The sequence below is a fragment of the Rhincodon typus genome, chromosome 42 (genome assembly GCF_021869965.1).
Source record: "Rhincodon typus isolate 14 chromosome 42, sRhiTyp1.1, whole genome shotgun sequence".
NCBI lineage: Eukaryota > Metazoa > Chordata > Chondrichthyes > Orectolobiformes > Rhincodontidae > Rhincodon > Rhincodon typus.
The window spans coordinates 4,498,623-4,513,462 of NC_063373.1; the positions used below are offsets into that span (position 1 = coordinate 4,498,623).

General features: G+C 43.0%; 1 pseudogene; it reads left to right on the forward strand.

Moving 5' to 3' along the window:
* Positions 1-14,388, forward strand: LOC109926502 (annotated as a pseudogene).
* Positions 14,389-14,840: the final 452 nt, after the last annotated feature.

Below are 14,840 nucleotides of genomic sequence, written 5' to 3' on the forward strand. Positions count from 1 at the left end.
TTTCACTCAGTTGTCCACCCTCCAGATACACCAGCGAGTTCACACTGAGGAGAAGCTGTTCAGCTGCACATCCTGTGGAAGAGGTTCAGGCACTCTTCTGCCCTCACTGTGCACCAACGCATTCACATGGGAGAGAGGCTGTTCACCTGCTCTGACTGTGGGAAGAAATTCACACAGTCCTTTCATCTTCAGGCACATCAACGCATTCATACAGGGGAGAGACCTTTCTCCTGCTCTGTGTGTGGGAAGGGATTCATTGTTTTACCCACTCTGCTGAGACACCAGCGAATTCACAATGATAAGCGACCTTTTAAATGCCTCGATTGTGAGAAGGGTTTTAAAAGTTCCCAGGAGCTGATGCTCCATCAACGTATTCACACCAATGAGAGGCCGTTCAGCTGCTCTCACTGCGGGGCTGGATTCAGGAGATCATCTGACCTCATTCTCCACCAACGCATTCTCACTGGGGAGAGGCCATTCACTTGCTCCGAGTGTGGAAAGGGATTCACTCGGACAGCCAATCTTCTGAAACACCAGCGATTTCACACTGAGGAAAGACCATTCACCTGCTCAGAGTGTGGGAAAGGATTTACTCAGTCCTCCACCCTGCTGACACACCAGCAAGTTCACACCACTGAAAGGCCTTTTCAATGTCCAGACTGTGAGAAGTGCTTTAAAATTTCTCGGGAGCTGATGCGCCATCAACGTGTTCACACTTTTGAGAGACCGTTCAGGTGCTTTCACTGTGGGACTGGCTTCAAACAATCATCTCAACTCAGTGTGCACCAGAGAATTCACACTGGAGAGAGGCCATTCACCTGTTCTGTGTCTGGGAAAGGATACACTCGATCATCCCATCTGACGATGCACCAGCAGATTCACACTGGGGAGAGGCCATTCCGGTGCTCCACATGTGGAAAGAAGTTTACTCACTCATCCAACCTGTGGAGACGCCAGTGCGTTCACACGGGGTAGAAGCCATTCGCCTGCTCAGAGTGTGGGAAAGGATTCACTCGATCATCTAACCTGCTGGCCCACCAGCGAGCTCATGAGGAACCGCAGTGATCAGACCTTGCTGTTAATCACATCCAAGATATTCATCCCAGTCCATTTCTGCTGGTGTTCATAAACTCCAGTCCAGTTAGACAGAATTGTTATGGTGTAGAAGGAAGCTATTCAGCCCATTACATCTGCATTAGCTGTCTGAGGTATTATGCCTAGTGCAATTCTCTCGCATTTTTCCTGTATACCTGTGTGTTATTTATCTTTAACTATCAGCTAACTACCTCTTGAATGCCTCAGTGGAACCTGTCTCTACCATATTTCCAGACACTCTATTCCAATTCCACATCCTGACTACACTGTGTGGAAAAAAAAAATTGCATCATAGTTGCCCATTTTGCAAAACACTAAAATTGTGCCGTTTAGCTCACATTCCTTTATACAACCAGGAGCAGTTTCTGCCTATCAAACGACACTCAGTCATGATTTTGAAAACTTGTAACAAGTATCGTCTCCGTATTCTTTCCAAAGAAACCGTTCCCAAATTCAGGCTGGCTCAGTGGTTAGCACCACTGTTTTACAGCACCAGGGACCTGAGCTCAATTCCACCCTCGGGCGACTGTCTGTGTACAGTTTGTATATTCTCCATGTGTCTGCCTGGGTTTCCTCTGGGTGCTCCCGTTTCCTCCCGCAGTCCAGGTTAGGTGGATTGGCCATGCTTAAATTCAACATTGCACGGGTAGGGTAGGGGTTGGGTCTGGATGGGATGCACTTCAGTGGGTCGTTATGAGCTGAAACAGGCCATTTGGCTCAATATGTCCACACTGAATCTCCAAAGACCATCCCACTCACCACCCACGCCCCCCCGCCCCCAAAAATCCCTGCATTTCCCATGATTAATCCACTCAATATACACATTCTTGGCCACTATGGGCAATTTAGCATGGCCAATCCACCTAATCTGCGTATCCTTGGACTGTGGGAGGAAACTGGAGCATCTGAGATGGGGAGAATGTGCAAACTCCACACAGACAGTCGACCAAGATTAGAGTCAAACTTAGGTCCCCAGCACTATGAGGTAGCAGTACTATCCCCTAACTCGTGTGGAACTAATTTCTGGGCATCTCCACTGGAAACCTTCCAGCCAGAAAATATCCATTAGCCATACTCTGTTTCCTGTCACTCACCCAATCTTGTATCCATGTTGTTCCTGTCTCTTTTATTCCATAAGCTTCACTTACAAGTTTCTTGTGTGACACTGTTTTAAACAGCTTTTTGAAATCCATGTAGACCACTGCAACAGTGTCACCTTCATTGGTTCTGTTGAATGTCTGACCTTAGGGTTTCCAGTACTTGGCTCACAACAGGTCTTCCGGATCCCTGAGGATTTTATCCCTCAGTAGTGATTACCGCAACTGAAATGAGCTGGTTGTAACTCAGTTGTATTGTTTAATTACCAAATGGATTCAAATTACTTCTAGGTATTTTGGCAAATCTGCTAATAAGGAAAGCAATGGGAATGTTCAATACATCCCTTGCCTCTGATCCTACACAAACCTTCTATTCATTGTATAACCTTTCAGTTCCAAATAAGATTGGCCAAGGCCCTGGACGACTCACTACTAACCATCTTATCAGAGCACACATTCCTTCTGCCAGAAACTGCAGCATGCAATTTAAAACAGGCTGATGGAGTTTAAATTATAACCCAGTCCTTTAACATAATCACTGATTAATGATTGATTCTTCAATTATAATGAATTGACCCTCATGACTTATTCAGTCATGTATTTCTGACTGGCGACTCATATATTAGGTTAGTTGCAGGATGAATATAGAAGGCATGGTTAGTACATTTGCACAAATAAACAGACACAAATGTTAAGGATGGAGAAAATAATGCTGGGGAAGTACAGTTCAAATACCACCAGTCCACTGGAGTTGGTGAGGTGTTCATTTTGCTTTCCAAGACCTTCTGTTCTCCGATCTCCTGATTTACACAATTCTTCGCAAAAGACATAGGGCGGTTGACATGCTGATTGTCAAGTCTTTTGATTATTAGCAGAGGCAACTGTTCATAGCACTTAGTGGGAGAGAATATCTTCCTGATGTAAATATTGGTCATAAAATGGCTCCCTTTGCCTTGTTAGCTTACTTCAGCAAACACGAAATGTAAGTAGTCTGAAAAGGCTCAATTTCTACTGAAATTAATTACCAAGGCTCACTCACAGGTGTCTGCCTAAAGATTTTCCCTTCCCACCTCCTCCAAGGTCCCAATGTATTCAGTAGTGGTCAGACTATCAAATCAAGTTCTCTTTAAAAGTTCATAGGCAAAGGCAGTAACATTTCCAAGAGAGCCTCTGTAAAGACTTCATCTTTTTATTTTGGATTGTGGAACAGAATGGGGAAAGAACTGCTTTAAGCAAAGGACTGTGGAAGGAGTTGCTACACTTCCTAAAAGCAAGTTACTGGAACTCATTGTGAGTTGTGTTCACACTGTTATTTTCTTTACGCAGTGGGGGAAGAGAGCCAAGAGGCCATGGCACTGGGTATGTGTGCAGATTGCTAATTTGTTCATACGATTAGGACGACTTGAAGTCAGAAGGCATCAGCATATCCACAATTCTCTGGTGCACCTGAGTAGCTGAATGCTGTGGCTGTGAACAATACAGAGAGAAGCCTCCAGATTGCAGAAATGAGTGTCATTCTTGCTTACGCTATCTCTCTGCAGTGAAGTAAACAAAGTCTGGAAGACAGCAAGATATTCTCTCGCACCAGGTGCTATGAACAGTTGCCTCTGCTAATAATCAAAAGACTTGACAATCAGCATGTCAACCGGCCTATGTCTTTTGTAAAGAATTGTGTAAATCAGGAGATCGGAGAACAGAAGGTCTTGGAAGGCAAAACGAACACCTCACCAACTCCAGTGGACTGGTGGTATTTGAACTGTACTTCCCCAGCATTATTTTCTCCATCCTTAACATTCGTGCATGTTTATTTGTGCAAATGTACTAACCATGCCTTCTATATTCTCTTCCAAATCATTTATACAAATGGTGAACAACAGAGGATCTTGTGGAATGCCGCTGGTGACAGGCCTCCAGTACAAAAAGCAACCCCCAACCACCACTCTCTGTCTCCTGCCATTAAGCCAATTATGCATCCAATGGGCAAGCTAATCCTGATTCCCATGTGACCTGACTTTAGTAATTAGCCCTGCCATGTGGAACCTTGTTGAAGGCTTTACTGAACATCTACTGCTCTGCCTTCGTGCATCTTTTTGGTAACTTCCTCAAAAAAATCTCAATCAACTTTGTGAGACACAATTTTCCTCACGCAAAACTATGCTGACTATCCCATATCAATTGTTGCCTCTCGAAATGTCCATAAATGCTGTCTTTTATAATCACCTCCGACAATTTTCTCACAACTGAATTCAGAGTCACAGGTCTATAGTTCGCAAGTTTCTCCTTACAAACTTTCTTAAACAAAGGTACAACATTGGCGCGCCTTCAGTTATCAGGCACCTCACCTGTAGTTGTAGATGATGCAAATATTTCTGCAGGGGTCTCAAAATTTCTCCCTTACTTCCCACAATATTCTGGGATACACTAGGTCAGGTCCCAGAAATTTATCCACCTTTGTATTCTCTAAGATCTCCCAAGCTTCCTTCTTTAAACCTTGCCTGTTCTGAGGAAAGTTCTATAACCTGAAAGGTCAGGAGATTTTTGCACAGATATTGTCTTCCTCACTGTTAGTTGATTTGTTGATTTCACAATTTTGAATCATTGAGAATAAATTGACAAGAAATAATAATGTTGATTGTTATTGATTCAGTTTCTGCGCTGGTAGCTGGAAAATATGGTTTCTTTCAAATCCACTTGAATCAATCTGATCTCAACACTGCATATTTATCCTTTATTTCTTTAGTCTCCCATACTAAAGCTCCAGTTTACTTAAAACCAAAAAAAAAGTCCAATTTAATTCGCTTTAATTTATTGTCTATAAATATTCAATCCATTTAGTTTCTCACTGCTTTAAAAAAAAAGACACTTCTGGCATATTCCTGGCCCAATATTCTAACTGCAGTGTAACTAATGCTTAACAAGTTCATATTACCTCTTGTCCTTTCAGAATCTATATCCTGAATTATAAAACTTTGGATTATGACCACCTCATCAATTTTTCCGCCCACTTTTAAAGGTTTGTGTGTCTGAGTTGCTTATAGGTTTTATAGATACTAGCATGTCTGAGAGACATTGTATCAGAAATTACACCTCAATGTGTATTATGAAAACGAGAAATTTAGTCTGAGTGAGAAACACAAACAGGCGCTTCCCTGCAGACAGGTCACCATGGCCACACTGTTAAGACATTCCGTTGCCTAGAATCATCTCATTGGAAACTCAAATCAAGTCAGGGAAAAGGACATGGTTTTCCAGTGATTTACCACGATCTAACATTCAATCAGTATGTGTGAGAATATAGATACGACTTAGAATGTGTGATGTTTATATCTATAATTGGGAAACTGTCAGAAATAATAGAATCATTTCAACAGCAAGAGAGTGTAGGGTGAATGAGAAAATTACTGAAAAAAAGTAACTGCTGTGAACCATGAAATATGTCCTTGTAAATCACAGGTAAGAAATTCCAGCTGTCTTTTCCTCACTTGCTACCAAAACCCAGCAGAGAAAACAAAGAAGGATCAGGGGCCAGAGCTGGATCCCTGCAGGGTATAAAAGTAGGAGAATACTGATGTAAGGGGGCAGTCAGGACTGGAGACACCAGAGATCAAGCTCAGATTCAGCAGCTGACCCCTGTTTAAGGGACTGTGAACACATGGGAGTTGCATGTTCACTCTGATGGATCTGTTTAAGATACAGTAGAGGACAGAGAATCTGCTCAACTTTCTCAATGAAGTGTGAAGTTGCTGATGCTAGATGGGCAAAGTTGGTAAATAATAAGACAAGGTGTCAGCTAGAATCTTCCATCTCTTTACTGTTTCGTTCCTGTGGCTCTTATCCATAGTTTGTGGAATTCTTTATTTCCTCCAATTTCGGAGACCTTTTACATTTAGGAATCATCTTTTTACTTCTCTGTGTTTAAGTTTACTGGATGTCTTGTCACCCCATATGAATTATAGAATGGTAATGGGCAGACAAGACTTGGTACGAGTCTGCGCACAGGCAGTGGAGTTTTGGATAAGCTTGACCTTACGATGAGGTTAAACATGGGAGGCTGTGCAGGAGTATGTTTGGATAGTTAAGTCTAGATGTAACAAAGGAAAACCACCATTCCCCGTGGGGAAAATCTCAAACCCATCAAGGACAATGTAGTAAGCTTGAATGCTATCCCAACCAGGAACTTCAACATGCACTCCCTTCACCAGTGAAATGCAGTGTGCAATATCTCTAGGATGCACTACTGTAACTCACCAACGCTCCTTTGACAGCACCTTCCATACCCATAACTTCTACCACTAATTAGGACAACGGTACAGAATCACAGGCACACCACTACTTACAACTCCTCATCACTCCCAAGACGCACACTATCCTGACTTTGAACTTTTTTTTTATTATTTACTTGTGGGATGTTGGTATCAAAAGCTGGCCAGCATTTATTGCCTAGCTGTCCTTGAATTGTTTGTTCACCATTTATTCCCATTTGTCCCGGGGTCAAAATGCCAGAACACCCTAACTGAAGGGACTGTGTGTACCCACACCATGTGCATTGCGCATTTTAAGAAGGTAGCTCACATCACCCTCTTCAGGGCAAGTAAAGATGGACAATAAATACTGGTCTGCGCAACAAAGCTCAGATCCCATGAATGAAGAAAATTAAGGGTTTTCTGTGATGTGGCATGCTTGTAGAAGCTTGAATAATTCTCGATGAAGCTGAGAAAGTTAAGCAACCATTTGGTCAATATAAAAATATATTTCTAGTAGATTTCACCTTTAACGATGGAGGAATTATTTACATTGGCAAAATGTTTGGCAACAACAGAATTCAGCTTTTAGATAATTGGCATATAACACAGGCTAAAGGGGTGGAGATTAATTTACTCAGCAAGTTGTGGGGATCTGGAACAGACTGAATAATAAGTTAAGCAGATTCAGCTGTCATTCATAATACTGATTTGGAATGTAACTTAAGAAGGAGAACAGTGAAAATTATATGAAGAACATTGTTTTGGACCAGGAGGAAAATCATCAAAACGATGACACTTTAAGAAGGAGGAAGACAGACAAAGGCAGGGACCACATGGGACCTGATCTCTATAGACTTCAGTAAGGTGTTCGACAAGGTTCCTCATGGTAGACTGGTTAGTAAGGTTAGATCACATGGAATAGAAGAAGAACTAGCCATTTAGATATGGAATGGCTTGAAGGTAGAAGACAGGTGGTGGTGGTGGATGGTTGCTTTTGAGACTGGAGGCCTGTGACCAGTAGTGTGCCACAAGCATCAATGCTGGGTACAGTGCTTTTTGTCATTTCTATAAATGATTTGGATGAAAACACAGTAGATATGGTTAGTAAATTTGCAGATGACATCAAAATTGAAGGTGTAGTGGACAGTGAAGAAGGTTAACTCAAGAGTACAACGGGATCTTGATCAGATAGACCAATGGGCTGAGGAATGGCAGATTGAGTTTAATTTAGATAAATGTGAGGTGCTGCATGTTGGAAAGGCAAATCAGGGCAACTTATACACTTGATGGTGAGGTCCTGGGGAGTCTTGCTAAACAAAGAGATCTTGGAGTGCAAGTTCATAGTTCCTTGAAAGTGGAGTCGCAGGTAGATTAGATAGTGAAGAAGGTGTTTGGTATGCTTTCCTTTATTGGTCAGTGCATTGAGTTATAGGAGTTGGGAGATCATGTTGCAGCTGTACAGGATATTGGTTAGGCTGCTCTTGGAATACTGTGTGCAGTTCTGGTTTCCCTGCTTTAGGAAGGATGTTGTGAAACTTGAAAGGGTTGAGAAAAGATTTACAAGGATGTTGCCAGGGTTGGAGCATTTGAGCTACAGGGAGTAGCTGAATAGACTGGGACTATTTTCCCCAGAGTGTCGGAGGCTGAGGGCTGATGTTATAGAGGTTTAAAAAAATCATGAGGGGCATGGATAGGGTAAATAGACAAGATCTATTCCCTGGGGTGAAGGAGTCCAAAAGTAGAGGGCATAGGTTTAAGGTGAGAGTGAAAAGATTTAAAAGGGACCTGAGGGGCAAAATTTTCACAAGAAGTGTGGTGAGTGTATGGAATGAGCTGCCAGAGGTAGTGGTGAAGGCCGGTACAATTACAACATTTAAAAGACATCTGGATGGCTATATGAATAGGAACGGTTTAGAGGGATATAGGCTAAATGCTGACAAATTAGACTGGATTAATTTAGGATATCTGGTTGGCATGGACGAGTTGGCCTGAAGGGTCTGTTTCCATGCTGTATATTTCTATGAATCCATGACTCTTTGATTCTACTGCCTTCTTCATTTCACATTTGTCAATAAGTCCAGTGTCTAGAACTAGGGATCTGGGTGTGGAATTGAACCCGAAAACAGAACTGGTTCATAAATGGGATAGTAAGAACTGCCAATACTGGAGTCAGAGATAACACAGTGTGCAGCTGGAGGAACACAGCAAGTCAGGCAGCAACAGAAGAGCAGGAAGTTGATGTTTTGGGTCAGGACCCTTCTTCAGAAATGGGGGAGGGGGAGGGGGAAGGGAGCTCCGAAATAAATAGAGGGAGGAGGGGAGGGGCTGGGAAAGGTAGGTGGGATGGTGATAGGTGAGTGCAGGTAGGCAGTGGTGGGGACTGGTCAGTGAGGTGGGAGGAGCAGACAGTTGGGAGAGAAGATGGACAGGTTCATCTGTCCATCTTGATAACCTGTCCATCTGTCATATTGGTGAGATCACACCTGGAATATTGTGTGCACTTTACCAAGCAAGGATGCTCTGGCTATTGAGAGAATGTAAAGAAGGTTCACCAGACTGATTCCTGGGATGTCAGGACTGATATATGATGAGAGACTCAATCCTCATTTAATCCTCCTTTCTTTTGTCTTTCTGAGCTGCTGCCTGCATCACTAACTAATATTGTACCTCACATTTCCTTGGTTCACATTCCCATGCCATACTAGTTTAAAACTTAATTAACAGAACTCAGAAAAGACTTCATGAGGAAATTTGTCCCAATTTGCCCGGGGCATCTGGTCTGGATTCTACAGGTCCCACCTTCCATGGAAAAGGACATGTTTTTAGTTATTTACATCAATATAACATTCAATCAGAGTGAGTGAGAAAATAGATTAAACTTCAAATGTGTGATGCCCATTTCTCTAATTGTGAAACTGTCAGAAATAATAGAATTAACAGCAACAGGAGCGTGCAGGGTGACTAAGAAAATGACTGATTAGTAAGTTTGCAGATGACATCAAAATTGGATGTGTAGTGGACAGAGAACATTAAGCAGTGATCTAGTCGAGGTGTAGATTTGGTTTCAAGATATTTCATCTGCAGAGAGAGAGATTATTGATATTGTCACAACGTTTGGTCGCCACAGAACACAACTTTCAGATAGTTGGCAAATAATGCAGGGTGAAAATGTGAAGATTATTTCACTCAGCAAGTTCCGAGCACCTGGAACAGTCTGAGATGCAGCTGGTGCAGATGCAACAGTTATTCTCAAAATAGATTTGGAATTTAAACAAAGTTGCTGGACAAAGCTCAGCAGGTCTGGCAGCATTTGTGAAGGGAAAAAACAGAGTTAACGTTTCGGGTCCGGTGACCCTTCCTCAGTACGCAGTTTTTATACCTATTGAGCTCAGACCTGCCGAGCTTTTCCAGCAACTTTGTTTTTGTTTCTGATTTACAGCATCCGCAGTTCTTTCGGGTTTTTTTTAGATTTGGAACTTAACTTTTTAAGGAATGATTTTGCTTTGGGCAAAGGGCACGGGAGTTGGGATAGATGTGAGTTTCTCGAGTGAGAGAGTACAGCCCTAATGGGCTGAATAGCCACCAACCCCCTGTGCTCTGTAACACTGCCCCATTAAATGATGCAGCTCATCCCTGGGCAGAGACAGGGATGATCCCGCCTGTCACCTCACAATGGGGTCCGGCTGATTGACGGCAGCTCACCAAACAACAGGAGGAGTATGGCCAGGCCTGGCGGACCAAGCGGAAGCGGGTGGTCCTCCAACCAATGAGAGTGATTGAGGGGCGGGGCCAGCGGAATGACACGTGATCATTAACGCGGCAGACTGGCGCTTGAGCGAGTGCGGGAGACGGAGTCCGGAAAGTGGGAGAATCAGTGGACACCGGGAGGAAAATGGAGTCAGTCCTGACTGGGAGGTTTTATGAACACCCGGTATATGCCACTAGACGTGAATTAGAAACTCCCGGTCCCGCATATGCAGCAAACTGGAAAACGCTGCAGGCCTGAGGCAGTGACAGGTCCTGGGTAACCGCCGCCATCTTTATTGGGGGCATGGTGCAACAATGCGCACGCGCATGATTCTTCCCCGGGTGGGGGCGGGGCAATTTGAAGAGGGGCATTTCCTCTGCAAATTGAAACCAAGAAAAATGTTTGTCTTTTTTACACTTCTGTCCTGGATTGACAGTGATTTTTCTTCTGTGAATTCGTTTTACAGGATATTAATTGAGAATATTTTGCAGACCAGGATCTCAAAAACAAGTTCTGACAGTGAGTGGAGTCATCAGAATCTGATTATCATTGGCATTTGAATGTGTAAGGAAGGAGGTTTGTCTGTTGGAAAATATTTCTGATATGTTTGTAAATCGAAAAACAGCAAAATTTTCAAATTTGTGGTTTAGATCATCCCTGAGGCATGTGTTCAGTTCTGGACCCTGCAGGTGAGGAAGGAGCCAATGGCCTGAGAGTGAGCACAGATTTATCCAAATTACACCCCATCTCTTTGAAAGAACTGTCATATTTGGTCCCAACCACCACCTTCATGTTTTTAACCCATAAATTCCTCATTCTGAAATAGCTGTAAATTTCCTTCTAAAATTCCTGATGGACTCGAATTCCAGCTCTCTTTTCATGTGGAGTATTCCAGATCCTGAAAACTCAGTAATCCTGAAACTTCTGAAGTCCCATGTTGAGTCTGGAGGGTTATCAAAGGCTGAACTGAAAGACGAGTTGTGGTTCCCTAAGCTCCCTTTGAGGTGCAGAGGAGCATTAAAGGAGGCTGAAGTCAGTGTAAGTGTGAGCAGACAATGAGTATAAGAAGGCTGTTTGGCTCAATGAAAGTTCTTTGGAGTTGGATGAGGAGAAACAGAGAAAAGGTGAAGCTGAAAGATTGAGTAAGAGTCTCAGTTTCTGTTGGCTGGTTCGGAAAGTGATACAGTCCCAATGGAAAGAGCCAATTGGTAAGTGATACTTGCCAAGTATTTTCTTACTGTTTTGTACAGCTTATGTACAAGCAGGGGCTTTTGATTATAATACAAATGTTTGAAATGAAAGAAGATCCTTAGCTCAATTAAATTCTCTTAAAGGGCGTAACTAGCTTAATTTATAAAGACGTCATGACCGGAGACCTCAGACACCTAGTGTGTTCCTCTTGAATTGTGAGGATTAGGAGACGCTTCCAGTGTCGCTGACGGCTACATGTGCAGGAAGTGTGTCCATCTGCAGCTACTGGTTAACTGCTTTTTGGGGCTGTGGGTAGACTCACTGTGGAGCATCTACTGCACTGAGAATGTCATGGACAGTGAGTTGGTCTCACCACGGATGAGAATTGTACAGGCAGAAAAAGAATAGGTGACCATCAGATAAAGTAAAATGCTCAGAAAGGAAGTGCAGGACTCCCCTGTGGTCACTATTCTCCTCGGATATACTGTTTTTGATATAACAAGGTGTAGAGTTGGATGAACACAGCAGGCCAGGTAGCATCAGAGGAGCAGGAAAGCTGACATTTCGGGTCTGGACCCTTCTTCAGAAAAAATATCTTTTCTAGTCCCATTTTCCAGCACTCAGCATGTAACCTATCTTGTGGTGCCTTGTATGATCATCTAAACATTTCTTCAAGGTTGAAATGGTTCCTGTATCTGTTACCATTTCAGATGCTGTCAGACCTACTGAATGGCTCCAGCATTTTCTGATTTTATTTCGGATTTCCACCATTTTGCTTAAGCAGTGAGTGTCATAGAATTATACAGCATGCAAACAGACCCTTCCGTCCAACTCGTCTATGCCGACTAGGTATCCTAAACTAATCTAGTCCCATTTGCCAGCATTTAGCTCATATCCCTTTAAACCCTTCCTATTCATGTACCCATCCAGATGCATTTTAAATGTAATTGTACCTTCCTCCACTACCTCCTCGAGCAGCTCATTTTCATATATGCACCAGCCTCTCTCTGAAAAGACTGCCCCTTAGGTCCTTTTAAATCTCTCCCCTCTCAACTTAAAACTATGCCTTCTAGTTTTGAACTCCTTACATTGGGAAAAATTCCTTGGCTATTCACCCTAACCATGTCCCTCATGATTTCATAAACCACTTTCAGATCATTCCTCCGACTCTGACATTCCACAGAAAAAAAGTCCCAGCCTATTCAGCCTCTCCCTGTAACTCATTCTCCAATCCCAGCAACAATTTCGTAAATCTTGTCTGAATGCTTTCAAGTTTAACAACATCTTTCCTACAGCAGGGAGACCAGAACTGATCACTGTCTTCCAAAATTGGCCAAACCCATGGCTAATACAGGCACAATTTCTATACTCATTGGACTGACCAATAAAAGCAAGCCAAATGCCACCTTCACCACCCGGTCTACCTTCAACTCCACTTTCAAGGAACTATGCAGTGGTTCTCAGCCCTTTGGAGGGATTGAAGGATATGGGGAGAAAACAGGACCAAGATTGAGTTGTAGATCTATAAGGGGTCTATCTTTCATGCCTGCCTCGCTCACCTCTATCTCTGTAGTTTTGTGCAAACACTGACTGGTTCCCTTCCCTGAACGAGATTTATGAATCAATACGGTTTTGATGATAATCCAGCAGTTTCCCTCAGTGTCATCTCCACAACTGACCAGATTAGTTGCTCTCAGTTTCACAACCTGTGTGTTCTTGTTTCTGCCAATGCATTTGTTTTGTGTTTGAAAGGTTGACTTGCAATTAGAGATTTCAAATGAAACCACATCCAGATCTGATAGTCACTCTTTTTATCATAACCTAATTATCTCAGGATTTTCAACATTGAAGGAAAAAGTACCGGTAATGTGAGGAGAAACACCATCTGTGTGTGGAAGATTTTGAAGAGTCATCTGAAATGTCCAAACATCAGCGCAGTCACACTGGGGAGAGACAGTGGAAATGTAGGGATTGTGGGAAGGGATTTCTTTACCCATCCAAGCTTGAACTTCACCAACGCAGTCACACTGGGGAGAAGCCATTCACCTGCTCTGATTGTGGGAAGGGATTCACTCGGTCATCTAGCCTGCAGATCCACCAGCGGGTTCACACTGGGGAGAGACCATTTACCTGCTCAGTGTGTGGGAAACCATTTGCTGACTCATCCAGTCTGCTGAAACACCAGCGAATTCACACTGGGGAGAGACCATTCACTTGTTCTGACTGTGGGAAGGGATTTACCCTATCATCCAACTTGCGGATCCACCAGCGAGTTCACACTGGGGAGAAACCATTCACTTGCTCCCAGTGTGGGATGGGATTCACTCAGTCATCCAACCTACGGATCCATCAGCGAGTTCACACTGGGGAGAGACCATTCATTTGCTCCCAGTGCAGGATGGGATTCAGTCAGTTATCCAGCCTGCAGATACACCAGCGAGTTCACACTGGGGAGAGACCATTCACTTGCTCCCTGTGTGGGAAAGGATTCAGTCAGTCATGCAAACTGCTGATACACCAGCGAGGTCACTCTGGGGAAAGACCGTTCACCTGTTCTGAATGTGGAAAAGGATTTATTTGCTCATCTGAACTACTGGAACACCAACGAGTTCATACTGGAGAGAAACCATTCACTTGCTCTGATTGTGGGAAGGGATTTACCCAATCATCCAACTTGCGGAGACATCAGCGAATTCACACTGGGGAGAAACATTTACTCAGTCAACTAACCGGCTGATACACTCTATGGAGAGACCGTTCATTTGTTCTGTATGTGGGAAGAGATTTCAAGCTGTTAACACACCAGTGAAATGACACTGGGTGGATCCCGTTCACATGCTGTGTTCGTGTAAAAAGCTTTGCTGTTTACTAACACTGCAGCAAATTCACAAAGAACCACAGGTGAAGGATTTTTGTTGTTACTCACACCAAGGAATGAACCATGGTCATCAAGCTGTTTGTATTGATATTATTAAACCCTGCTGCATTAAAGGAGCTGACCTTGCAGATAAAACGTTGATACAGTTGTGTATGTGTAAGATAGGTTTTGAAAATAACTGCAATGCGACTGAACATCAACACATTTATGCTGGGTAAAGACTGTCCACCTGCATATTGTTTGTAAAATGATTTTGAGGTTCATCAGGATTGGTTCAACAACAATGAGTTCCCTAGTAATTTTGATGGTATTGTTATCCAAATCCAAACCATGTTCCTGATGATGTTTTTAAACACCACAGGTTCAGTTACCTCTCTGGGAAAAATAATACAAATCAGCTTTTTGTTAAAACTGAGTTGCATCAAATCTTTGTCTAATTCTGAATGCCTTTAGAGTTAAGATAATCAGTACCCTTCACATGAGCAGTTGGGAGAAGGCACATCCAGAGTGAGATTATAACCTAAAATGCTGGATATTTAGTTACAAGTGCTGTTGGGGCATGTGCAACATAACTTGGCATGGGGGTG